The sequence below is a fragment of the Pan troglodytes genome, chromosome 16, assembly GCF_028858775.2.
Source record: "Pan troglodytes isolate AG18354 chromosome 16, NHGRI_mPanTro3-v2.0_pri, whole genome shotgun sequence".
Lineage (NCBI taxonomy): Eukaryota > Metazoa > Chordata > Mammalia > Primates > Hominidae > Pan > Pan troglodytes.
This window is the reverse complement of record NC_072414.2, coordinates 92029245-92054975: the sequence shown is the minus strand read 5'-3', so window position 1 is coordinate 92054975 and position 25731 is coordinate 92029245. Positions and strand designations below refer to the sequence as shown.

The 25731-nt window shown below is 45.8% G+C and overlaps 1 protein-coding gene across 4 annotated transcripts in view; it reads left to right on the top strand.

The window, feature by feature from the left end:
* Nucleotides 1–25731, top strand: part of ADAMTS17 (ADAM metallopeptidase with thrombospondin type 1 motif 17) — a 385247-nt gene that overhangs the window by 161674 nt on the left and 197842 nt on the right. The window lies entirely within an intron of this gene.

Here is a 25731-nt window from a genome sequence, read left to right as displayed (position 1 = left end):
CCACACGTGAACAGAACCAGGGCCAGCGCTGAGCCCTGTCCAGGTGGCTCTCTTGGTAACTGGACTCACTTCACGTTTACTTGAAAAGACACCTTTGGCTTACACAGCTAGGGTTTCCTTCGTGCTCAGGTGGCAGGGGTGTGATCTGATGCAGCTTTCTCTGCAGAAGGAGCGTCCCCATTTTTCCAGGTGTTTGGTTTCCTGCCTGAAACCCTTGTGCACCTACTGCCCACTGCCAGTGGACAACTTGAAACCAAGTACCTGACTTCTCCAGACCTGCCCCTCTTGGGGTTCCTCCTGCCGTCCCTGTGCCCTTGCTCCGGTCAACCATTCTCTTCTCATTCTGGAAGTGACCTCTCCTGTAGTGGCCAGGCCCAACCTGTGGCCTCTGGAAAACCCAACCTGTGGCCTCTGGAAGAAACCTGAATGCCTTTGGGGACCTTGCCACCAGCCCACTCAATGGCACGTTCTGGGAAAGGGCGCTTCTCATCTCCATCTGTTTGAGGTCACAGATGGCTTGCTCTCACTTTGTGCGAAGGTGGTAGTTTTGCCAAATGGCAGTGGCAGACAGAGAGGGCCAGCAGAAGGGCTGGGGGGTCTGGGAGAGCCACGGAATCATGTACTTTGTTCCTGATATCAGAGCAGAGCACAGATGGTAGTTTCCAGGAGCCAGCATGAGGATCTGGGAATGGCCTTTCTTGGAAAAAAATATACATCAGTAGATGGATGTAGAATAAGGGAGGTTATCATTTTCTTAGCAAGTCGCTGGAAGCATGAGTAGGGCATCCTCTTGTTAAGCAGAGCCTCACTTCTGCAGTGTTGAGAGGGCCTGTGCTAAGTAAGCCTCAGTGACTCACGCCTCACTTGTGATTGGTATCAGCAGCCAATGAGAGGAAGGCAGGCTGGTCAGCGTTGAACTGAGCTGGGGAAGAGTCTTAGGGTTTCCAAGGTCCCGGTGATGCTGATGCAGGCAACTGAGGCAGGCAACCACTGGGAGAAGCTGGGCCCTGTGGTGCTGGGTGTATCATGTCGGGGCCTGAACTTGTGCCCACACCTTGGCCACGGCTTTCCCAGATTGCATTCAGGTGGATTGCTAAAGAGAAAGACAGGGCATCCACAGTGGTAGTTTTTAGAAGTCAAACTTGATAATACTCTCGCCATACCAAGGACATAGCAGATCCAGGAGAACGCCTGCCGTGAGGCAGCTTCAGACACTGAAGACAAGTGACAAGACGCCTGCTGACGACCCAAAGGCATGCATGGGTTGGTTTCTGGTCAGGGGAGCCTTCAGCAGGAGCACATGTTCCTGTTATTCCTTCCATACAGAGGCATGTGCTGCTTTGGTAAATGACACCTAGTGAGCCTGTGGTTGGCTGTGTTGGTGGCTCTGCATTTGGGGAGCACCTGAATTAATAAAGGGCCTGCGCAGCTTTGTGGCACATGCTCTGTGATGACCCAGGGATGTCAGAAACTGCTCCCAGCAGCAGGAAGAGAGTTATAAAGAAAAAGGCAGCCAACTTCCTGCCAGCTGCTTGGTCCACACTCGGCTTACTCAGCAGAACAAGCTCACAAAGCCCCGCTCCATATACCGTCCCCCAGTTGAGCTGTCCTTTCTGATTTAACAATTTTCACCTAAAACTCCTACATCCCATGCCTAGTTCAGAATCTGGCAGAGGGAAGAAGCCCCCCATTTGGTGCTGCACACAGTGGAGAGGCACCCTAGGACATCAACTCGTGCCTTGCACTTCACAGTGTAGTCTTGGACCAGCAGCATCTGCATCACCCTGGAGACTGTTGGTTGGAAATGCAGGTCTCAGGCCTGCCAGGGGACTCGTGTACAACATGATAGTTTGAGACAACTAGCTAAGGACATCCAAGGGTGGACGTTTTGGTTTAACTCATTCCTCAGTCCGATGCTCAGTGTTGCAGCTGCAGGTGTATATAACTTGGTGGGTTAAAGCAAAAGACTTTTTTTTCCATCTTGTTTCTGCGGGGGTGTTTTCGGGATAGCTTTCATACCCTGGCTTTGCAATCTCTTCTCTGGTCCCTGCTCTTTGGCCATGCTTTATTTGCTGTCTGTGCAATGCTAGAAGGCTTTCAGGGATTGTCAGCTGGCTTTGGAATTTGACGCTAGGTTTCCGTTCAGCCTCCTCTACCACCTGGAGACAGGTTTCTTAGCAGGTGTGCTTGGTACAGCCACCACTGATCCTACCTGTCAAAGAGACCTCACTCTAGTCCAGACATTTGACTTGACACATTATAAAACCTGGTACATTTTTGGCTAAACTTCAGCACATCAAACTCTTGGATATTTACAAACTTGTATGGAAACATGCTGGTCAACTTGAATTGGGGTTTCCCGTGAAATGGGGGTTTTCCATGTAGAATATGGAAGGAAGCCGCAAAACTGTCAGAAACACTGAAGAAGAATGTTAGACTCTCCCTAAAAATTCCCAAAGCAGCTGGTTTTGTGTGTGTGTTCTTGTTTTTTTTAAAGAGACAGGGCTTCGTGGCCGGGCGTGGTAGCTCATGCCTAAAATCCCAGCATTTCGGGAGGCTGAGGCGGGCAGATCACCTGAGGTCAGGAGTTTGAGACCAGCCTGACCAACATGGAGAAACCCCGTCTCTACTAAAAAATACAAAATTAGCTGGGCATGGTGGTGCATGCCTGTAATTCCAGCTACTTGGGAGGCTGAGGCAGGAGAATCCCTTAAACCCGGGAGGTGGAGGTTACAGTGAGCCGAAATCACGCCATTGCATTCCAGCCTGGGCAACAAGAGTGAAACTCCACCTCAAACAAAAAAAAAAGAGGACCTCGCTCTGTCACCCAGGCTGGAATGCAGTGGTGTGATCGCAACTCACTGCAGCCTCAAACCCCTGGACTCAAGTGCCCCTCCCACCTTAGCCTCCTACGTTGCTTGGACTACAGTCTCACACCATCCCGCCTGGTTATTGCTGCTCTTTGACTTGCCAAAAAAGGCAGACTATGGGTCCCTGACTTTGCTCTCTTGCCTTTTTTTGGTCTCCCATTCAGTTTTTATTTCCATTTTGGGGGCAGAAGCCGAGATGTGAGCGACTGTGCTTTTCCTGGAGGGTGTCTTCTTCCCACCCTCACTGCCAGGGACCGTGTGTGAAGAGCTGGTCCCGTGGCTGCCCTTTTGGTGAAATAGGGAGTTGGCAGGTCAGTCTGTTGGGGTGTCTTGAGTCAGGTATGAAAAGCATCATTTTCTGTTTCCACATTTGTTATATTATTACCCATGGCCTGGAAGACCAGAGCAACGTTCAAATGCTGGGTGGAAACTTCTGGAATCTGGGAGTTCAGAGTAAACCATAAAGTCCAGGAACCAGATCACTTCTTGCTGCAACATGAATCATGTGTCCAGAGAAGCTGGTTCACCTCTTGCGGGTTGAGCCTGGTACCTGCCTGGCATTAGTCTTCAGTGGTCCTTGTGTTTATAGCAACTCCTACAAAGTGACTGTAAAGTTCATTTCCTTGTGAAAGGTAGCTCAGGAAGGAAAGCCAAGAGGGCTGGTTACCAAAAGGAAAGAAAGTCGAAGAGCACCCTAAAGCAATCATGTTTTCAACCTTAGGGATTTGCAAAGGGTTGTAAAGATGCCCCCATTTGAACACAGTGGGCACGCTGACAGATACTGCCTGCTCTAACGTTATCACTGGGCATGCTTATCTCCGTCTCAGTGGCCCAGCAAGTCTCACCTTACACACCAGGGATGTGCAGTGCACCTTGTACCGGTGGGAGCTGAGGTCCTGGGTGATGGAGGAGGTGATGAGAGGTCAATAGTTGCTTCACATGAGTCTGGCTCTCTTGGTCCAGATTAAAAGAACTTATTTGCAAATGGGAGTGGCAGACCACATTGATAATTATGGAAGAGCAATGAAGGAAGAGAAGGAATGCCAAAGACTAAAAATAGGCAGATGCCATCTTGCAAAAGGGAAATGAGACAAATGGCATACATTTCAACTTATGATATTAATATTGCTTATAGGAAACATTCCAGAATGGCTCATCAAACATAATTTGTAAGCTCTCAGAAATAAAAGCGACAATCCTAGAAGTCAGCCAAGGATTGTGCAGAGATAGGGGATGGAAAATTTTGCTCAGGTTTCTGCAAAACTCTCAGCCCTCCTGATGGGGAAATATGGAGAACTGTGAGCTGGATACTGCTGCAGTTAAAGGAGTTTGTAACAGTTGGATAACCTTACTCAATGGATGCTTATTAGTAAAGGAATGTCTACCTGAGAGAGTTGCTTCCTGCCTGCCCCGGGCGCTGGAATCACTGCTTGTTTGACTGCTGTAGTGATGACCTGGCTGTGGAGATAGGTAGTATGCTCATCAGACATTGAGATGGCACCAAGATGGGAGGGAAAAGGGTATGCGGCAATTCAGAGTCCATGAAGTTGTTGGTCACCTTGAAAAGTGGCCAAATGCAGCAATGCATGATTGCATTTCATTTTCACCCCATCCTATAATAGTAGTAGTATTTGCATTTTATAGAGAGGAAGATGAGGCCCAGGACACTCCACTGGTAAATGGCAGAGCCAGGCTTCAAGCCCTTTGTCAATGTTGAAGTCCATGCACTCACCATGTGCCTTACAGCTTTCCAGATGGCATTTAACATCGGCTAAGTCTCAGATCAACTAATGTACAGGATGGAGGAAATGCAGCTTAATGACAGTATCACTGCCAGCGAGTATATCTGTCCCTACTTCCTTCTCATACTTCATTGACATTACTCATTGATCCCAGGACCTTCCCTTCTCCACTGAATCGCAACTCACAGGCCTTCCCAACTCTAGGCGGCCACTGCCAGTAGATTAGGGCTGGCATAAGAGATGAAACGAACTGACCATCCCGTAGGTGTGGAGTAATTGTTGGCTGCACTCACACGACCAGTGTGTTCTTGAGCTGTATTAACACCAGCCTCATCCTCGGAAATGAAGGTGGTGTTAGTCCTGCCAAGCCCTTCAGGGGTTAAGTGGCACCAGGAGGCTTGTGTTCAGCGTGGGAAGTCTGTTTTAAGAAGGACTTCAGGAGCCAGAAGCACGTTCATAGGCAAGGGAAGGGGATGATGAAGGAAACGGCTGGAAGGACTGAGTGTCTTTATGTGGACGAGGTGTGCAGGGGATACTTTGGAGGATGCCAGGGCATGAGGGGTCTCTGCGGAGCCCCCGACGGCAGAGCTGAACTGGCGTGCTGCAAGTTACAGGAAAAGAGGTTGCAACTTAGTGGAAGAGGGTTCTTAACGTTAGAGTTCTTTAGAAGCAATGGGAAGTGTTGATTTTCTCACACTGGCGAGTTTGCACAAAGATGCTGCCTTCTGCCTTAGGGGTTGAAGTGGAGATTTTTGGAGTTTGAAGAGGTTTGAATTGATCTCTGATCTCACTTTAGACCCTCGTGTTCTTGATTCTGTGACATGGGGTCAACATGGGGGGCAAAAGAGACCAGGATCTGAGCAGTGCATGCTGTGGGTTCACAGGCAGTAAGACAAAACTTAAAACACATGTGTACCCTGTTGAGCAGTGGCAGATCTCACAGGTTTCTTCTATGAGCTTGTTCTCAGGGATTTATGTCTGTTAATTCATCCCAACTATGCCATGGGGTAATTCCTGTCATTCTCTCCATTCTACAGGTAGGGAAACTGAGGCACAGGGAACTTAAGCAACTTGCCATGGTCCCAAGAGCTTGTAAGTGATGGAATCAGGATTTGAACCAGGAAGTAAGGTCTCAGTGTCCACACTGCTGACCACTATGTCCATAACCTCTGCCACAGACTTTAGTGCTTTCAGATTGCTTTCATGTGCACTGTCCATGTTAGGCGTCCTCAGGGAGGAGGCAGGTGCTCTTAGCCCAGGAAAATAGAATGGTCACTGAGGAGCATGTCTGAATTTGGAGACAGAGGAGTAGACATCAGCCTGATGTAATAGAGGAGTGATTAACAAAAGCCATGGGGCCGGGAGGAGGAGAGCTGGTGAGCCCAGGCCACAGTGGGACAGGACCCTATCATACCTGCCACATACAGGTCCCAGAGCTCTGGACAGGGCCCCCAGAAGAGAGGGGCTGTGACAGGGGGCTAGGGGAAGTCTGATCTGGTGATGGCCACAGCAGCATGATGGACGGAGGGAAGGTGGTGACAAGACCAGAGGCAGGAGCGGAGTTCCCAGGTGGCAGCATTGGTCAGGAGGCACAGAGGAGAGACAACCTATGCTGGGCCTCAGGATCTCAGAGGTTCTGCCAAAATGTGTAGCCAGGGTCTGGTCCCCAAAGAAAAATTCCTGAAGGCAGCTTTGCCACAAATCATTTACCCTCCATGTGCCCCAGTGTCCTCGTCTGTATAATGGGGATGCTGACAGCCTCAGAAAAACGTAAAGGTAACCTTCTCTAAATGTAACCAGATATCCTAGAGATTATTCAACAGCAACAATAAATTGATAATGAAAGCTGGAAAGAAGAAGGCTCACTGGCCAGGGGCCCCAGGGCTTGAGAATGACAACATGGTGAATTCTCTGGATTTTCTTTTCCTCTCCCCACCTACACCGATTGGGGCACCTGGAGGCCTGCAACCTGGAGCTTTCCACAGTCTTAGACATAAAACCCAAGAACAGTCTGCTCTCCCTGGCCAATGGACTGGGGAGACAAAGCCCAACAGAGACCACATGGGGAGCCTGAGACCTGCTTCATAAACAGGACATAGTGAGCTGGCTACTCTACCTGCAGCAGCAGCAAACCCCAGGCCTACTCAACTTGTGCTCCACAACCAGGACACTGGTGGGCAGCTCGATCTGCTCCCAGCAGCAGCAGCAGCAGCAGCAGCAGCAGCAGCAGCAGCAGCAGCAGCAGCAGCAGCAATAGCAATGAAACCCCTTGTCTCCCTGCTGTCTCTGTACCCAGAAGCTTCTCTCTCCCTGACCCCCCTATAGGAGGTGGCTCAGCGACACCCAGTAACACAGGGAAGTGCCTTTCACCCCCACAGATATCACCAGCAGCGACTGAAGAGGAGCCTCAACAATACCGTAAAAACAAAGCAGATTGGGATAACATTGCAGGGCCTCTAAAAACTAAACTGTCATTGGAATTAAAGCCCACAAAAGTAAGCCAGACCTACCTGGCAAACCTAAACAGTGTGATGGCTTGCTGCAATAGCATATTTAAACAGGATCAAGAGACTCCTAATATAATAACCAAAGTATTCAGGATGTAGTTGAAAATCACTAGTCAGACTAGGCAAGCCACAATTTGAGAAAAATCAGTCAGCTGGCACCAGTGACAAACGTTGGAATTGTCTAACGACAATTATAAATCATAATAATGCTTCCAACAATTCATTATAAATTTTCTTGAAACAAAAACAAAATTTCAACAAAGAAATTGAAATTTTACAGAAGTAAATCAATGAAAATTATAGAACTGAAAAAATATAGGAACAACAACAAAATTCTCATTGGATGGAATTTAGGTAGAGTGGAGATGACGGAATAGAATCCGTGAACTTAGATGAATATAATTCACTCAATCTGAACAGAGAAAATACACTGGAAAAAAAATGAGCTGGGCCTTAGGGATCTGTGGAAGATATAAACTTGTATCAGGAATCCCAGAAGCAGTCAGGCATGGTGGTTCACACCTGTAATCCCAGCACTTTGGGGGAGGCCAAGGCAGGCAGATTACTTGAGGTCAGGACTTCCAGACCAACCTGGTCAACATAGAAGAACCCCGTCTCTACTAAAAATACAAAACTTAGTCGGGTTTTGTGGTGCATGCCTGTAATCCCAGCTACTCAGGAGGCTGAGGCTGGAGAATCACTTGAACCCAGGAGGTGGAAGTTGCAGTGAGCTGAGATCGTGCCACCGCACTCCAGCCTGGGTGACAGTGTGAGACTCTGTCTCAAAAACAAAAGAAAAGAAAAAGAAAAAGAATCCCAGAAGCAAAGGATAAAGAGTGTGGTACTGGAAAAAATATTTGAAGAAATAAAGTCCGAAAACATCCCAATTAAGTGAAAGACATATGCCTGCAGATTCAAGAAGCTGAGTGAATCCCAAATAGGATAAGCTCTAAGAAATTCACACTAAGGCACATCAAAACTAAATTCCTTAAAGAAAAAACTCTTCAAAACAACCAGAGACCAGAGGGAGGAGCAAGATGGCCAAATAAAACAGAAGCCTCCATCAGTTGTCACCCCCTGCCACCACCCCACAGTAACACCAAATTTAACAGCTGTCTACACCAAAAGTGCCTTCATAAGAATCAAAAATCAAGTGAGCACTCACAGTACCTAGTTTTAACTTCATATCACTGAAGGAGGCACTGAAGTCGGTAGGAAAGACAGTCTTGAATTGCCAGTGCAACCTCTTCCCCCACCCTTCAACAGCAGCCACAGTGTAGCACAGAGAGGTAATCTCTGTGCTTGGCGGAGGGATAGCACAACGAGTGTGAGACTTTGCATTTAACTCAATGCTGCCCTATCACAGTGTGATATGGTTTGGATCTGTGTCCCCACCCAAATCTCATTTCAAATTATAATCGCGTAATCCCCAAGTCTTGAGGGAGGAACCTCAAGAAAAGCAGAGGGTGGGTGGTTTCCCCATGCTGTTCTTGCGATAGTGAGTGCTCACGAGATCTGATCGTTTTATAAGGGGCTCGTCCGCCTTCGCTCTTCTCTCTCTTGCCACCATGTGAAAAAGGTCCTTGCTTCCCCTTTGCCTTTTGCCATGATTGTAAGTTTCCTGAGGTCTCCCCAGCCATGTGCAACTGTGAGTCCACATGTTAAACCTCTTTCCTTTATAAATTACCCAGACTCGGGCATTTCTTTGTAGCAGTGTGAAAAATGGCCTAATGCACAGTGGAAAGCAAAACTGGGCTGAACTCAGCTGACACCCATGGATGTCCTAGCTAGAAGAGGAATCACCCATCCCAGTGGTTGGAACTTGAGTTTTGGCAGGCCTCGCCTTCGTGGGCTAAAGTGCTCTGGGGTTCTAAATAAACGTGAAAGGCAGTTTGGGCCACAAGGACTGAAACTGCTAGTTAAGTCCTAGTGCTGTGTTGGACTTGGAGCCAGTGGACTTGGGGGGCATGCAACTTAATGAGACACTAGCTGAGGTGGCTAAGGGAGTGCTTGTGCCACCCCTCTCCCAACCCCAGGCTATGCTGCTTGCAGCAACAAAAATAACTCCTTCCTCCTTCTTCAGGAGAGAAGAGGGAAGCGTAAAGAGAACATTGTCTTGCATCTTGAATACCAGCTCAGCCACAGGAAGATAGGGCACCAGCCAGGTTCATAAGGCCCCCATTCTAGGCCGTATCTCCCAGATGACAATTCTAGACACACACTTAGCCAGAAGGAAACCCATTGCCTTGAAGGGAAGGACCCAGTCCTGGCATCATTCATAACTTGCTGGCTAAAGAATGCTTAGCCAGCCCTGAATAATCAGAGGTATACCCAGGTAGTATGCCATGGGCCTTGGCTTAGACTCTGAGATGTGGTGGCTTCAGGTGAGACCCAGCACTTTTCCATCTGTGGTGGCTATGGTAAGAGACTCCTTCTGCTTGAGAAAAGCAGAGGGAAAAGTAAAAGGGACTTTGTCTTGCACCTTAGGTACCAGCTTGGCCACAGTGGGGTGGAGCACCAAGTGGGCTCTTGGGGTCCCCAGTTCCAGGCCTTTGCTCTGGACAGCATTTCTGGACTGTTCTGGGCCAGAGGGGAGTCCACTGCCCTAAATGGTGAGTCCGATGTCTGGCAGCATTCACCACAAACTGAAGAGTGCTTGAGCCTTAAGTGAACATTGTGGTAGCCTGGCAGTACTCCCCATGGGCCTTGTGTGGTGGCGGTGGCCACAGGAAGAGGCTCCTCTGCCTGTGAAAGAGGAGGGAGGAGAGGGAGGGACTTTGTCTCTAGTTTGATTGTCAGCTTAGCTGCAGTAGAATAGACCGCCAGGTAGATTTCCAAGGTTTTGACTCCAGTGCCTGGCTCTTGGACAGTGTCTCTGGATCCACCTGGGGCCTAGGGGAACTTGCCGCCCTGAAGGGAAGGACAAGCCTTGCTGGCTCTGCCACCTGCTGATTGTAGCACCCTGGGACTTTGAGAGAACATAGGCAGTATCTAGGTAGTGGTTACAGCAGGCCTTGGGTCATCCCATTTATAATAGCTACAAATAAAATACCTAAGAATTAACTTAACCAAAGTAGTAAAAGATCTCTGTAATGAAAATTATAAAACACTGATGCAAGCTATTGAAGGGGACTCAAAAAAAATAGAAAGATATTCAGCGTTCATGAATTGTAAGAATAAATACTGTTAAAACATCCATACTACCCAAAGCAATCTACAGATTCGGTGCAATCCCTATCAAAATATCAATGACATTCTTCACAGAGATAGAAAAAAAAATCCTAAAATTTATATGGAACCATAAAAGACCCAAAATAGCAAAAGCTATCCTGAGCAAAAAGGAAGAAACTGGAGGAATCACATTACCTGACTTCAGATTATACTGTAGAGCTATAGTAACCAAAATGGCATGGGTATTGGCATTTAAAACAGATACACAGAGCAATGGCACAGAACGGAGAACCCAGAAACAAATTCATACATCTACAGTGAACTCATTATTGACGAAGGTGCCAAGAACATACGTTGGGGAAAGGACAGTCTCCTCAGTAAGTGGGGCTGGGAAAACTAGATATCCATATGCAGAAAACTGAAACTAGATCCCTTTCTCTTGCTATGTACAAAAACCAAAATAGATTAAAGACTTAAATCTAAGACCTCAAACTATGAAACTGATAAAACAGTGGGGAGACACTCCAGGACAGTGGTCTGGGCAAAGATTTCTTGAGTGATACCCCACAGGAACAGGCAGCCAAAGGAAAATTGGACAAATGGGATCACATCAAGTTAAGAAGCTTCTGCACAACAAAGAAAACAACCAGCAAAGTGAAGAGACACCCCACAGAATGGGAGAAAATATTTGCAAACTACCCATCTGACAAGAGATTAATAACCAGAATACATAAGGAGCTCAAACAACTCTTAGGAAAAAATCTTATAATCTGATTTAAAAATGGGCAAAAGATCTGAATAGACATTTTTCAAAAGAAGACATACAAATGAAAAAGTGTTCATCATTGATCATCAGAGAAATGCAGATCAAAACTACCATGAGATATCATCTCACCCCAGTTATAAAGGCTTTTATCCAAAAGACAGGCAGTAACAAATGCTGGCAAGGTTGTGGAAAAAAGGCAACCCTCATACACTGGTGGGAATGTAAATTAGTACCACCACTATGGAGAACAGTTTGGAGGTTCCTCAATAAACTAAAAATAGAACTATTTTTGTGATCCAGCAATCTCTCTGCTAGGTATATACCCAAAAGAAAGGAAGTCAGTATATCAAAGAGATATCTGCCCTCGCATGTTTATTGTAGCACTAGTCACAATAGCCAAGATTTGGAAGCAACCAAAGTGTTCATCAACAGAGGAATGGATTAAAAAAATATGGTACTTATCACAATGGAGTAGAAAGAATGAGATCCTGTCACTTGCAACAACGTGGATGGAACTGGAGGTCATAATAAGCCAGGCACAGAAATACGAACTTCACATGTTCTACTTGTTGGAGCTAAAAATTAAAACAATTGAACTCATAGAGAGTAGAATGATGGTTACCAGAGGCTAAGACGGGTAATAGGAGGCTGGCAGGGAAGTGAAGATAGTTAATGGGTACAAAAAATAGTTAGTAGGAATGAATAAGACCTAGTATTTGGTTCCACAACAGGGCTATAGTTATAATTTAAATGTACATTTTTAAATAACTAAAAAAGTATACTTGGATTGTTTGAGAAGATGATACCCCGTTTGCCCTGATATGATTATTAGACATTGTATGTCTGTATCAAAATATCTCATGCACCCCATAAATACATACAGCTACTCTGTACCCACAGAAATTAAGAAAAAAAAAATCGGGAACAATGTATTGCCTATAAAGAAACAGCAATTTGGATGACAATAGGTTTCTCATCTGAAATCATAGAGGCCAGAATGAAGTGGCACAAAATTTTTTTTAAGTGTTGAAATAATTCTCAATTTTCAATCCTATATCAAATAAAACTATCCTTCAGGAATGAAGAAAAAATACAGACATTCTCAGAAAAAGGAAATCTAATAGAATTTGTTGCTAGTAAACAGACCCTTAAAGAATGGCTGAAATAAGCTCTCCAAAGAAAATGGTAGCAGAAGAATATGGATCCTTCAAAACAGAATGGGTAAAAGAACAACAGAAGAATAGTAAAAGAACAACAGAATGGGTAAAAGTACAACTACATATTATAGAGTATTCTTCACTTCGTAAACTTTTTAAGTCATATTCTAGCATTAAAGCATAAGTTATAACATTTCATGTATGTAGACAGAACACTTAAGGCAGTGCATTATGGGGAGGGTACGAGGATCTAAATAAATGTAACATTTCTCTACCTAACTCGGAGTGGTGAAATGTCAACACCAGTTGGCTGTGTTGTGTGTATATGGCAATACCTAGAAGAACCAGTAAGAAAACTATACAGAGTGATATTTTTAAAATCATGAATAAATCAAAATCAAACTCTAATTGATGTTCAAGTAACCCACAGGATGTCTAGAAAAAAGAAACAAAAGAAACAAAACAAATAATAAAATGGCACACTTAATCCCTAACATGTCAGTAATTGTTTTCAATGATCTAAAAAAATACTTCAGCTAAAAGACAAACATTGACAGAATGGATTTAAAAATATGACCTAACTATATGCTCCCTGAAAGAAACTCATTTCAAACATAACGACATAGGTAGATTGAACGTAAAATTTTAAAAATGGAAAAAATACATCATGAAAACGTTCATTTTGGAAAAAAACAGGAATCACTATATTAATATCAGAAAAAGTAGACTTCAGAGGAAAGAAGATTGATGACTGGGGCAAAGAGGGACATTGTATAATGATAAAAAGGTCAACCCACCAGAAAAGATACAACAACCTTTAACGTGTATGTACCAAAATAAAGAGATTCAAAATACATGAAACAAAAACTAACCTGAGAGAAAAAGTAGATGAATCCACAATTATAGCTAGATGAATCCACAATTTTAAAAGGCTATTTTCAAAACCTCCCTCTCAGCAATTGATAAAAATATTAGACAGAAAATTAGCAAGGATATAGAACCAAACATCAACCAACAGGATCCGATGGACATTTATAGAACACTCCATCCAACAACAGCAAAATACACATTCTTTTCAAGCTGTCATGGAACATTCAGCATTATAGACTACATCCTGAGGCACAAAGCAAACTGTAACAAGTTTAAAAGAATTGAGATCGTGTAAGGTATGTTCTCTGACCTTATAATGGAATCAAACTGAAAATCAATAACAAAAAGACAACAGGAAAATCTGCAAACACTTGAAAATTAAATAACACATGTCTGGATAAACCATAAGAGAAGAAATTTCATTGGAAATAAAAAATACATAGAACTGAATGAAAATGAAAACACATTTTATCCAAATCTGTGGGATATAGCTAGAGCAGTGCTGAGAGGGAAATGTATGGTTGTTAAGTGCTTACATTAGAAAAGAGGAAAGATTGCGAATGAATAATTGTTAAGTTCCTACTTCAAGAAATTAGAAATGCACGTGTAAAATGGTACAGCCGCTCTGGAAAAGTTCCTTTTAAAACTTAACGTACGGCCCAGCAATTGCACTGTTGGGCATTTATCCCAGAGAATTGGAAAGTCATTTTCATGCAGAAACTTGCACATGAATATTCATAACAACTCTATTCTTCATAATAGCTCAAAACTTGAAACTACCTAAATGTCCTCCAATGGGTGAGCAGTTAATCTGTGGTACAGTCATATCATGCAATACCACCTAGCAATAAAAATGAATGAATTATGGGCACACACAGCAATGTGGATGAACCTCAAGGACATTACACCAAATTTTAAAAAGCTAGTTTCAAAAGCATACATAATGCATGGTTTCATTTATATAACATTTGTGAAATAACAATTATTGAGATGGAGAGCAGACTAGTGGTTGCCAGGGTTTGAAGGATAGGGAGGAGGGTGGTTATGGTCATAAAAGGGTAGTCTTGTGATGATGATACAGTTAAGTTTCTTGATTGTGGTGGTTACACAAAGATACACACGTGATATAATTGCATAGAGCTCTACACATATGAATGAACGCATGTATAAGTGGTTTAATCAGAACAAGTTTTGTGGATCGTACCCAATGTCAGAATCCTGATTTTGATATACTGTAGTTATCCAAAATGTTACCATTGTGGGAGGCTGGGGGAAGGGTGCATGCAACCTACCTGTGTTTTTCCTTTCAACTTTCTGTGAATCTATAGCTATACAGAGAAAAGATAAAATGCCTTGAGCATCTTTTAAAAATCCAGATGTCCGGGTCACACTTCGTACCAATTAAGTCATGATTTCTGCAGGTGGGATTTAGGCATCTGTATTTCTTTTAACTCCTTAGGCAACTCCAACACGTAGCCTAGTTTGAGAACCTGTGCTCCTTAATGTGAGCAGTTGTCATAAATGTCATCTTCCTCCTCCTCGTTAAAGCAGCACTGATAGAGCCCTTCCTCTGTGCCATGTACTGTTTGAAGCACCGTGCATTCATCATCCCATCTCACCGTCAGTAATAACCACTCTTCTTTCTTCACTGCCGTCGTTAGGCCTCCTTTCCCATTGGAGAGTGGTTGGCCACTGGCCGGTGGTTCTGGAAGCATAGAAATGCAGACCTTCCTCATTCTTTTACCACCCACCTCATGAGGGAGTTTGCGCCTGTGGCCTGGGCAGCAGGGCCTGGAAGACAGATCACAGGGCAGGCCATGGTCTAGGGGTTGGTCTCCTATCTTGTTTCGGCTGCCGGGTTTCATAATTTCATTATTTCTTATGTCCTAAAACGAAAAGACTTGGCTGCCAAAAATAAATGTTTACTTGCCTGTGACATTGAGAATGATGAATCTGCCTTGGGACTGGAGGGTGTGGAAGACAGGAAAGACGTGTGGAATCTTGCCAAGCAACAAGCAGGCAGGCTCCGTTGCACTCTCTGGGGGCACCGTTCACACAGACAATGAGGTCACCACAAGCTGGAGTTGACACGGAAGGGTGAGATTTGAGGAAGGCTGAGAACGAGCTGGTGGTCTCCTAGGACTGAGAACCAAGAGACAAAAGGGGACCAGAAAGAGGTACAGATGACCAAGCCACATAAATTCACCTCTGAGGTCAGAGTCTCCATCACGCCCTGCGACGCATTCCTTCACCTAGAAGTCAGCTGCTGTTCAGGCTCCCTTTATGCATTAAGAGTTGAAATGTTGGTTTTCTTTTCCTAAAGAATTAGGATTCTCTTGAAGGCCTTAACATGGGACTGGGGGGCATACGACGTTTGTAAATGCATGAGCGCTCTACTGCCTCAGTCTGGTGAAATCATGCCGACCTCCTACCTGAAGCAGAAGGAAAATCCTTAGGCCGTGCCGGGTAACCAAGGATAAGGACAGAAGGCTGTTCCTTGGACAGCTGCTGTTCCAGACCAATTAGTCTCTGCTCTGTTGGTTGCCAAATTTGGCACTAATTTCTTCCATAAACACAAGTTGAAAGCAGACATTTAAATAAAAGGCAATATCAGAGTTACTTTTTTAAAAAGGCATAGGAAGTGGAACAGCTGAGTACCCTTGCTTTTTCTGATTCTTGTTTCACTCCAAATGTGAGATCGAATCCCTTCAAAGCTGGTTTGCAGTAGGCTGCGAGGGGAGGGTGAGTTGGCGGGCAGGACTGGGAGATGCTGGAAGGTGGGTGCTTCTTCTTTTCCCTGATGCTTTCTGCCCAGGGCTGCATATTCTGGGAGGCATGGAACCTGCTGGAACCACCCTTTATTGACACTGGGAGGCTTTTTGTCTGGAACACCTTTTCCTTTTACATTTCAGATGAGATTTTGTGGAAAGAGCCCCTTTTCCTGTCTTAACGACCCATTATCAACTACAAAGTTGCCTCTAGTAAAAATATCTACTGTCGTTCATGCAATCCTTTCAGTGCCTTGCTTGAAACCACATTCCATCCTCCTAACATGAGCATTGCTTTGAGCCAAAATCCAGAGAGGGTTTGAGGACAAGTTGTGTACACAGTCATTAAGACAGCCAAAAGAATATATTTTTATCCTGTGAAATGAATGCCAGTTGAGCAGCAGTGATTACTGCAAGAAGCTATAATTTATACTAGGAGAAGTGAATATTTTTTTAAGGTAAAAAAGTATTGCTTTAGAAGAGCCTCAAAAGTATATTTAAAAAGTAAACGAAATACTAGTAACAATACTCCCAAAGATGAAACTGCATGGAAATTTCAAAAACGAGCCCTTGGTGTTAGAAAAACAGTGAGTCTGTACAATACCCAGGATACTTGGGACAGAGTCGCACAAACTAGGATTTAGTAACCTAGCAGCAGTGTGATTACAGTTCCTGAACTTTGTTCCTTAGAATATTCCCTGTCAGGGCAGACTATCTAGATGAAACATTGGGGCCTTGTATTTTAGTTGTGTCCAGAATCTGCCAACACTATTGCCCTCCTCTGTCTCACCCAAAATTGGGAATCTGAGCAGAAATAACAGTGAGAATGTTGACTTTAACCAAGAAATGATTATCCTGAATGTTGTGTTGCCTGGCTAAGAAGTCTGTGAATTTTTGCCATTGGTTATCAACTCGCCTTCTCCCTGGACTTTGTGGGAAAAAGGAGAGAAGCTTAAATGGGACCAAGAGCTCTGTCACATTGTAAAGAGGGGGCTTGATCTGTGTTTTCCAGTAAGGCAGGTGGGGGACTGTGCCTGGAAGATGTGTGAAGGTGGATCTCAGCTCAGAGTAGGAGAAAGCTGCGGCTCTGGTCCTGCTTGAGCTATTCACAGACAGCCTGTTTCTAGTGGTGATGTTTGGCCTCAATGGTACACTAGACTCACCTGGGAGTCCCTGTAAAATTCAGATGCCTGGCCTGTACTCCAGAGAGCCTGGTTTACTTGGTCTGAGGTGGGCCCCAGATATTGGTGTTTGGTCTGAGGTGGGCCGCAGATATTGGTGTGTTAAAAGTTTCCCAAGTGATGCTCACATGCAGCCAGCAGTAATAGCCACAGTGGGATGCTTACAGTGTAATCGAGATATAGGCTCAGTAGCTTGCCACTTGCAGAGTCCAGTGAATAAGAGAGAGGTCTGGCATAAAGAAAGCGACTTTTTATTCCAAAGTTCAGCTTAGTGGAGGAAGGACAGGCTTCCTGCCTTAAGGGTATTGCTTCCCTTTTGGAGCAGAAAGTGAGCACTTTTAAAAGGCAGGAGAGGAGGTAAGTGAGCAGGTGGGGGTTGGCAAGCTATCTTGGTGCCTTGTCTACCAGGTGGTTGACTTGGGGTCCTCATGGGCAGAAATAGTTTGTGAGGGTGTCCAGAAACTCTAGCAGGCATACTTTGGGTTGTAAATCGACTGTTCTCTCTCAAGGCAACCTCCTGGTGGATGAGAGTTCTGCTCTGGAGCTTCTAAGCACATAGATGAACTTGCCCTGTAGGGAGTGTCTGGTGAAGAGGAGGTAAAAGACTGCAATTGCATTTCTAAAAAGCTAAGTAGGGAGTGGGGGAAAAGAGGAAAGAGAAAAGAAGAGAAAAAAAATAATTAAACTATCTTAGAAAAATGGAGTACTGGGTTACAATAGTGCAAGAGTTCCTCACCAGTTGTGGACCAGCAACTTCAGCGTCACTTGGAACTAAATAGAAGTGTGAAAATCCTCATCCATCTCCCCACCCCACCCCTTAGACCGCTTGGGCTTAGTTTTCCCAAGCCTTCCAGGAGATTCTAATGTGCACAGAAGTTTGAGAAGCACTCTTCTACACTGTAGCAATGGCTCTCAAACTTTGATAGACGTTGGAAACAGAATGCTTGTTCCTTTGTTAGAAATGCTTGTTCCTTGGTACCTCAAGGAAAAATTAGCATTCAGACAAAAAGTTTTCTCAGCAAGGCAAATTTACTGTCTGCAGAAAGGGTGCTCCTCGCAGTTGGAACAATGGTGAGGGCACACCAGAACAAGGGAGGGGTGGGGGATCTTATTCCTAATGCAGGTAGCCCCTACTGCTGTGTTGTTCCCCTGTTGGCTAGGGTGGGACCTCACAGTCTAAGCTAATTCTGATTGGCTATTTTAAAGAAAGCAGAGGTATAAGCCAGAGTGGTGGGGTGAATAGTTTGGTGGGAAGTACGGTTAGAAACAGGTAACTAAAGGTGACTTAGGTCAGAGCGGGTGACTGGGAAGAATCAAGACAGAGCAGGTGACCAGAGGTGAGTCAGGATGGAGCAGGTGACCAGGATGAGTCAGGATGGGGCAGGTGACCAAGGGAACAGATGTGAACTACTGATTAAAACTGGTGGAAAATGTTGTTTACTGAAACTATGAGGAAGTGAAACTTTAAAATGGAGGACAAAGAACTGAGCATATTACATACTGATTCTTTGAAGAAAAATTTAGAATTCACTGCATCCAACAATAGACATGAGAATCACCTGGAACCTCTAAAAAATCCAGATGCCCAGGTCATGCCTCATCCCAGTGAAATCAGAGCCTGTGATTGAGGGAGCCAGGCACCAGTGTTTTCTAGTATTCTCCAGGGGATTCCACTGTGCAGCCACACTTGGGAACCAATGCTTTGCGGAAATTGAGCTGGATCCTTCCTGGTATTAAGGTTCTAGACTTTGCCTCTGAAATTCTGTCCTGTCTCCCTAGTGTTAAGTTACCTCAGGCAGAACATGAATGGTCTGAGAGCCTGGAAGGGATTAGTGTCTACATTGTTGCTGGGGGAAGTGGGTCTGCTTGCCTCTGATTTCTTATGTGCTTTTCAGAGAGGGATGATAAGGGGATTCTGTGCTGACTGGGTGCCCTCAGGCACTCCCAGCCACTTAAGTAACACAGGCAGAGAGGCCATAGTTCCACGGGGTTAAGACCTTTTAAAAGAAGTTCTTAGCAGCAGAGAAGCTGTTTTTATTTTGTTGGGTCCGTTGGTTCCATTCATTTATGAACATTTACCAGCCCCTTCCATGTGGTGAGCACTGAGCCAGGCTGCCGGGAGGTTCTGGGCCAGTCCTGCTTTTGGGGGTTCTCCAAAGACCTTGAAAGGCCACTGGGGTGCTCAGGAGCTCAGCTGGAGGGATGCTGTCTGCTGGCGAGGACTGGGGCTGCTGCAGGAAGGATGGGACCTGCAAGCTGGGCCCGCAAGAGGAGAGTGGCATCCAGATGGGGGCAGAGGCATGAGCAAAGGCACTGGGGTACAGGGATGTTGTGGGAGCGTGCAGGGGTCAGGGTTTGTGTCACTTGAGTGACAGCTCCCTCAGGCCCCCCTAACCTGTGACATGCATTTCATAGCCCTGCGAGGTGGGATAGAGGAGGATGCACTCCTGCCCCTGCTCCCACCCCAGCCTCCTGGGCAGGGTGGAAAGGCAGCCGTCCAAATAATGAGGCCATAAATCCCCTCCTGGCATTTGGATCTTAAAGAAGGAAGGAAGGAAGGAAGGAAGGAAGGGGGTAAGGACATTAGGAGCAGGAAGCAGTCTGTCCTTGCACTGTCTGCTGCCCAGAGCATCTGTCCCATCAGGCATCCCTGGGAGGTCTTTGAACTTTGGAGGCAGCAGGCTCTCTCAACTGCAGCCCCTCCTGCAGGTTGGCTAATCCCCTCCTCCAACTGGCCTTTGAAGGGTATGGGAAGTGCTGGGGGCTGGTTTCTACTGCCCATTAAAATGGCTTCCCCTAGGAGAACCAGTGACAGGGGCTGCCCCTAAGGGGGGCAGCAGGCACCTAGGAAGCTGGTGTGGGGGATGGGCTCAATTTTCATCTCACAGCCCTTGATATCCTTTGAATTTCTACCATGTACTTATTTTAGTGACTCAGTAAAGTAACGGGTGCCACCAGCCAGGCCTTCTCCTGCTATTGGCTGAGATAAACCCTCCCTGAGAAATCTGCCAGTCAAAATTGTCAGTAGAAAGCTTATTCAATCTCAGCTTCCAAGGAATCCAAGTTGCTAAGTCTAAGTGGAATTGGAAAAATCTTGTCTAGTGCAGGGATATAAGCAGTTTAAAAGGGAAACAAAAGTACTTGCTGTTCTTTTGTTTTTTTGTGGGAGAAAAACGGGCTGATAGAAAACCAACTGACCTAGAGCATTTCCTCTGAATAAACACTTCTAAAAGATGTTGTCTTGAGAGCTGACTGTGAGGTTTACCAGAACAAACCAAATTTCATCTTGAAATACGCGAAGGGACTTTCAGTGGTTCCCAATTTGATGTGTCTTTTCAAGTTTCTGTGGCTGGATTGTGCAAAGGTAGAAACTTTGAGGTAGGCCAGAAGGCTGATTTCAGCCCAGCATTTAGGAGTCCCTGCGTGCTGGGGGACTTTCCGCGGCTGGCTGTGAGGCCGTGGGCAGCTTGCTTCTCTCTGGGCTTCAGTTTCCACATAGGTTCGGATGAGGGGGCTACAAGGGCCCTTTAAGTCTCGAACCCTGCAGCTCTTTAAGGCCTGTATCTCAACTGTGAAAGGAGTTACCATTCTGCAGCAGTCTCCTGGCAATATGTTTTTAACGTACAAAAGTTTAAGGTAACTAAAAGGGGAGGACGGATGAATGTCACAAAGAATTCAAAGTTCTCTACCCCCACCCCATGCCCCCTGCCATCGTTCCCAAGCCCATGTGGACTTGGTGCCCATGTAACATCTCATGGTGCCAGTCACATCACGCTTCCTCTTCTAGCCTCGGGTGTATGTGGGAAAGTCAGAGGGTAGGCACAGGTAACGTCTCGGACCTGTACTTATGATAAGAGACTAGGAGGTGTCCGGGAAGAAGGGAACCAACCCTGAACCCCCCCTCCTGAGTGCCCTGGGACACTGAGTGCCCCCAGGAGTGGCCCCGGAGAACAGAGGTGTCATTGCTTCAAGCTGGTCCAAGATTTTAGCTGCTTCTCAACACCTGTTCTCCCCAAAGCCACATCCATGCTGTGTTGCAGGCGAGTCCCAGTGCCCCGTGACCAGATGCCCCCGGCTCTCCACCTCTAACCCCAAGAGGGATTTTCCTGCTGGTTTCAAGCATGCAGTTCACAGTACCTGAGGGCTCCCAGCCTCCACGTGGCCACTTCCGCACAGGTTAGCAGGTGCCAGTTCTTTGCTCTCGTTTGAGTGTGGGGGCAATTGCATCCTCAATGACTGGACCATGTATGGAGGTTCAGTGCATGGGCTGCCCGGGCTCAAGCTGTGCTTGGCCAGTTACCTCAGGCAAGCTTCCCAGCTTCTCCTGGCCTCAGTTCCCTCATCTGTGAAGTAGAATAATAATAATTCATGAGATGATATATGTAATGAGTAGTGATTTTCACTTTGAAAACAGTTCTCTTTCCCAGGTACTCTCCACTTGATGGGCATGAGTGCCCCTTGTAGAGTATTTTCCTTTCTCTGCTCTGTCAATATTGTTCCCACTCTCAGCATCCCATTTAGCATCTGTGTTGAGCGGTGGCTGCACCTTTGTCTGTACCTCAGGTGCATGTTCCATGCACACACAAGTGCTTAGCATCATGCCTGGCATGTGACGGGCAGTGGAAGCTGTGCTGGTGGATGGATAAGAGCATGAATGGAAGAAATTTAGGGTATCTGTTCAGGTTCTCTGAATGCCTTGGGCTTCCCGAGGCTCTGACCTGAATGAGTAGCAACCTTCACAGACCAGGAGTGTATGAATCCCCACCTCTAAGGGAATATGATGAACACAGCCCACAGTGGTGATACACCATCATTTTTACCGTGCCTGCCCCCACCACCACCGCACTGGCCACCACGATGCCCAACACATCTGCCATGATAGTCACTCCTCCGGGTAGTGTGCTAAGGCAGATGATGTTAAAATACAAAGCACCTGGGGGGCAAGGGGAGGGTCCTCTGAATCAGGGACATCAACGGGAGGGTAGGAGCAGACAGCCTGGGTGCAGGACATTGTTGCGGGGCTGGGGATGGGAAGGGAAAGAATCACATCCCCCAACCCGCAGAGCTTGGTGTTGCAAACCCCAGAGGATGCATTGAGTGGGGAGATTTGCCTTGACCTTCTGATGTGCTTGCCTCTGTAGCACTCCGCAAGAAACAGACACTGAAGACTTGGAGTGGCTGTAGACTTCCCTAAAACTGAGGAATTGCTCTCCACTTACACATGATTTTTGCTACGCACTGTTAGCAGCAAGTTCCTCCTCGACATCTGGAGGGTAGACTGTTAGCCTGGGGTTTTCATCTTCAGGAGCTTTTAGCCATCTTTCCATTTCCTGCCCTGTCCCAGCCCTGTGTCTGCAGCACCATTAGATGAATTACTCTCTAGGCTCGGAAGCAGGAAGCATATTCTTATTCTCACCAAATCGCCCTGTTTCCTTCAACAAAGTTCCATGATACTGACAGCGCCCCGCTCCAGCAGTCTTTCCTTGGCAGAACCTTGGGAGTACATTTCTCTAAGGAGAAGCACTTTGTACTCTTCAGCTCTGCTGTGTTCTTGCTTAATAAGCCGTGCACGTGGTCTTCTGATAGAGCCACCCTGAAACCAAAATCCAGGAGGTGGTTCCTCCCGTCGCTCACAGTGCACCCTTGGCAGAGCAGGAGAGGCGAACGGAGCCATGAGCTGCATCCTCGGAGCCCTCCCTGTCTGCACACCTGCCTCTGACAGATACAGTGGGGCCTGAGGAAGGCCCGCCGCAGACTTGAAGGGGGAACAGGAGTCCCAGAAAGCCAACACGTACCCCCCTTGTTCGTCCTGCGGTGTTTAGAGTGGGAGATTTACACGGCTTTGCCACTTTCTGGCAGGTCATCTGGGTTTTCTTGCCAGGAGCATTTCTGTGTCCTGGGCCAGAGCAGGCCCCAGAAGGGAGAGCAGCTCGGGCCCTGTGACATTCATCATGTGCATGGGTAGTTTCAAAAGAGCACAGTGCTTTCATAAATTTGTTTTCCTAAGTAAAAATTAGGTTTTCTGCATAAATTATCGTCCTTTAAAAACCTAAGGAGAGCCTCACAAGACCTTTTCGCATGATAATTATCTCCCTTGCTCTGCCGCATTGAATTTCACCATATGCGCGTTTTTAGCAGAAGAAAGCACATTCTTTGACTAAATTCATTAGCAACTGAGAAGATCCCAGGTTTAATTACACTGCATGCCATCCATAGGAAGGTGCCTCGGGAGTCCCCCTTCCTGCTTGAGGTCACATTTGCTCTCCAGCATCCTGTCACTGTCCGCAGCACACAGTGCAGCCCGGTGGTTTCTTCTTCACTTGGATGCAAAGAGCTTTTGGTTCTGACTCTTCACCTCTAAGAAATCCACAGCAGCCCTGGAATTGGGAGGGTTTTCACAGATGACAGCATCCGCACGACCAACTGGGTGTAAATTAAGATCACGTGAAGAGTCAGTACGTGATAACAGGCAAAGGGCTCCCTTTCCTGAATGCCCACGCTTTCAGCTCCTGATGTCTACACCTGGCCACTAATTGTTCTCCAGCTGTGTTATGAGATTGGGTTATTTCTCCAAGTATCTGTGAGTAATTTGTGGGCAAAGATATGCTATGATGATATCCAATGAGATGATATCCAGGGCTCCCACCTCAAGTTAGCCAATCAGGTTCTCACTTAGGCTTGTGTGGTCTGGGTGCTAGCAATTAGTCACTTGTGCCTATTTAAATTTCTCATAATTAAAAATTAGTTCCTCAGTCACACTAGCACATTTCAAACTCTTAGTAGCCACACGTGGCCAGTGGCCACAATATCAGGCAGCCCACATAGAGACTTTCCCATCATCGCAGAAAGTTTTATTGAACAGCACTGGCCTAGGCTACATGCCAACAGCCTGCTGATTTCTCTGTGATCCCCACCAGGCCATGGGCTTCCTGCAGAGGCTGTGTGTCACTCACTGCTATGGGCCTGCTGCTCTGCACAATGCCTGGTGCAAGACGGTGCACAATCTACTCTTGAAAGAATGAAGAACAACTACGCCTTAAATTGTGCCCAGCCTTCTAGATCAAGAATCATGAAGTTATTCCCTTCTAGACTGGAAACCTTTGAATAGCCACCTGGTTCATGCCCCTCATCTCTCAGCTAGGAAAACAAGCCCAGGAGTTTAGGAACCTTGCTTAACATCCCCATAATAATTATTGTCAGGTCTTTAACCATGATCTCTTTCTCCTTGGACTATTGCACTGTAGCAGCAAGGAAGGCTTTACAAATGATTATTTACAAGAAACCTTCCTTAACCTCATCAAGGTTACCTACCTATGAGTAATCTGGAGCAAATGTATTCAGCGTGCAAACATTAGTAGCATTTCCAGTCGATGTGGGAACAGGGCAAAGGTGCCCATGTTGTAACTGATATTTAATATTATTTTAGAAGTCCTGTTCAATTTCATAAGGCAAGAAATAAGGTATAAATATGGAAAAGGATGATGCAAAATGAGAATTGCCTGTATATTGTAAAAGAATCATCTGAAAAGCCATTGGAAACAGTAGATGTTCATCATGGTATTGTATCATAAGAGCAACATGCAGCAATCTGTAGTTTTCCTAAGTACAAGCAATCATTACAATAGAATAAAAAGCAGATCTTATTCACAGTTTCAACCAAAGATATGAAATACCCAAGAATGATGCTAATAGGAAATGTAAGATCGTCATGATGCAAACTAAAAACGCTTGCCAAGGTCATTCACAAAAAGCCTGGCAAAATGAAGAGGTGCCCTATGTCCTAAGATGGCAAGACTCAAACTTCTAATGATGCGATTTCTCCCCAAAGTAATCAGTGTATTTAGTGCAATCCCAAATTAGAATGACTTTTTATAGAATTTGACAAACTAAAATCATAGGGAAGAATAAAATTCTCAAAATACCCAAGGCCATTCTGGAAAAAAAAAAAACAAAAAAGAGAGAAAGGAAAAAGAATTGGTTCATTGCTTCTACTCCCTCTGTTTGTCCTGAGGGGGGGCAGAGGTTTTTCTTAACACCCTACAGCCTTTTCACCTGAATTGGCATTGTTCCCTCGAATCACCTGGGGAGGCTATATTCTTACTCCATCATTATGGCATCATTCTAAACATCTTCAGAGTTTCTAACTGGAATCAGCTTTAGCACAGCCCCTCACAGGAGAATGGTTTCTCAGGTCAGAAACTAACATAACTTCATGGGTTTCTTTTCTGTGAAATATTTCAAATCTTTAACTCAGAGTCTATTCAAGTCATAAGGCCGTTTGCCTGCATTGGCTCTAGATGCATTTTTGGATGCTCTAAGCAGTGAGGACATTGTGAGAAGGAGAATGGGAGCCTCCCAAGCAGGTGCCGCTCATTTGGGAGCCTGTGTCATTGCGTGTTCATATTGGGTCCATCCTATCATGAAGCCATGGCATGCCCAGGAGGCACTGGGGGGAGGCACGCTGTGGGTAGCCTCTGTCCTATGTGCTGATGGTGCATTACATGGACCTAGGTGCTCATATGCTGCTTTCATGTCAAGCTATTGATTGATCCCAGTCCTGTGTCCAGCTGTGCTCTAAGAGCTGATGGAGTGGAGAAAGGTGAGACCAGCTCACTCCCTAAGGACTGTCTTTGTCAAGTGGGAGCAAGATCAGAGTGGCAGGAGCTGGTGAGCCCATGGAATCTATTAGGACCAGAAAA